Here is a 1,455-nt window from a genome sequence, read left to right as displayed (position 1 = left end):
TAACTTCAAACAGTCACTAAATGAATGGTTGTAAATCGAGGACTACTTGTAGTGGATCATATAAATAAATGCAACAAGCCTAGTTCTGGAAAATATTTAGCTAAAATAACAATTTTTTTATTATAAAAGCCATATTGCAAGGTTGTTACCTTTATAGATGATCTGAGCATTTTTAAATAAATAAATTAATTTTCTGGGGGTTTTGTACAATTTTTTTAAATTGTATAAAATATAATATATTTTTTAAATATTATATTTTACAGATCGGTCAATCCGACCGCTTTTTCCAGCCGGCTACTGTTACGATACACAGGTAGGCTACTTTGGTCACTTCTAATTTTCTGTCTAGTTAATAGTGCAATATTGGTGCTAAGTAGCTACTTAGTAATGTTAGAATCCAATTTTTTTTTCTGTTATAGAATTGCTTTTGTTGCTGGAATTGGCAAGGAACAATTTCCCTTTCTTTTTTGTGCCCTCCAAAACTTTGGAAATTTAGTGGATGTGTTAATGCATTCCCAAACCAGCTTCAATTCAAAGGAGCATTTTTCTTTAATGTGTTTCCCATTTGATAAAAGCATAGGGACTTCAAGGAAATGAAAGAAGAAATAAGCCTAATCATATGAGTGAAAATATGCAGCATTTTATCCTAGTTTATTGTGATTTGGACAGTATCAATGCTGTTTAGTAAAACTTGGCTTTCCTCTAAGAAAGAGTACTTCTTAAAATTATTTGCTCATTTCTCCATCTTCACTGTATGTTCTGCCATACTTCTAGTTGCTTTTTTATTTTTTTACAATTTATGTAATATTTCTGCACATCATTTGGGTTCTCAACTAATACAAAAGTTGTGTTTATGTTCTCAGACAATATGTCTCTAACTCATTTCAAGTATTCCTTATCCATTTGTCTATAAATGCATTAAACAACCAAAGAGACATGATACATTCTTGCTCAGTGTGGAACCATTTGCCAGGTTATTGAAATTTAGTATTCAATACTGTTAACTCAAACTGTATTATTTGTTTTTCCTGTGCCAGATCATTTGTAATCTTCTAGCTGTAGATGATGCCTACAGTCCTGAGGTACAGGCAATTAATGCAGGTAATGAATTTTTTAAAATCTTTTTTCCCTCTGGAATAAGTAGACCTAGTGAAATATCATAAGCAGTTTCAAATAATGAATCTTACTGTTTTTAGCTTCCGCAGCTCTTGCATTATCAGACATTCCATGGAATGGACCTATTGGTGAGTACAGAGGATAATTTAAGCTATTATTTAGTTTTTTAAAAATATACCACATACATTTTTTAGAAAAATTAAATATTGGGAGTTACAATCAAAAGTTCATGACTACTTCCAGTCCTAGCACTTGAGATTATGTTTCCCCATTCTAAATCACCATAATCTGATTGTAAACGTGCCAGAGATGCACCAGTGAAGTAGCTTTTCTCATACA

The 1,455-nt window shown here is 31.6% G+C and overlaps 1 long non-coding RNA gene across 1 annotated transcript; it reads left to right on the top strand.

Moving 5' to 3' along the window:
- Nucleotides 1-256: 256 nt before the first annotated feature.
- LOC107302188 lies at nt 257-1,239 on the top strand. The gene is made up of 3 exons (XR_001549376.1): nt 257-313; nt 1,038-1,101; nt 1,197-1,239. It is a non-coding gene; the product is annotated as an uncharacterized LOC107302188 (long non-coding RNA).
- Nucleotides 1,240-1,455: the final 216 nt, after the last annotated feature.

Source organism: Protobothrops mucrosquamatus, unplaced genomic scaffold (assembly GCF_001527695.2).
Source record: "Protobothrops mucrosquamatus isolate PMUCROS unplaced genomic scaffold, P.Mucros_1.0 scaffold33420, whole genome shotgun sequence".
In the NCBI taxonomy this organism is placed as follows: Eukaryota; Metazoa; Chordata; class Lepidosauria; order Squamata; family Viperidae; genus Protobothrops; species Protobothrops mucrosquamatus.
This window is presented reverse-complemented; position numbering and strand designations above follow the sequence as displayed.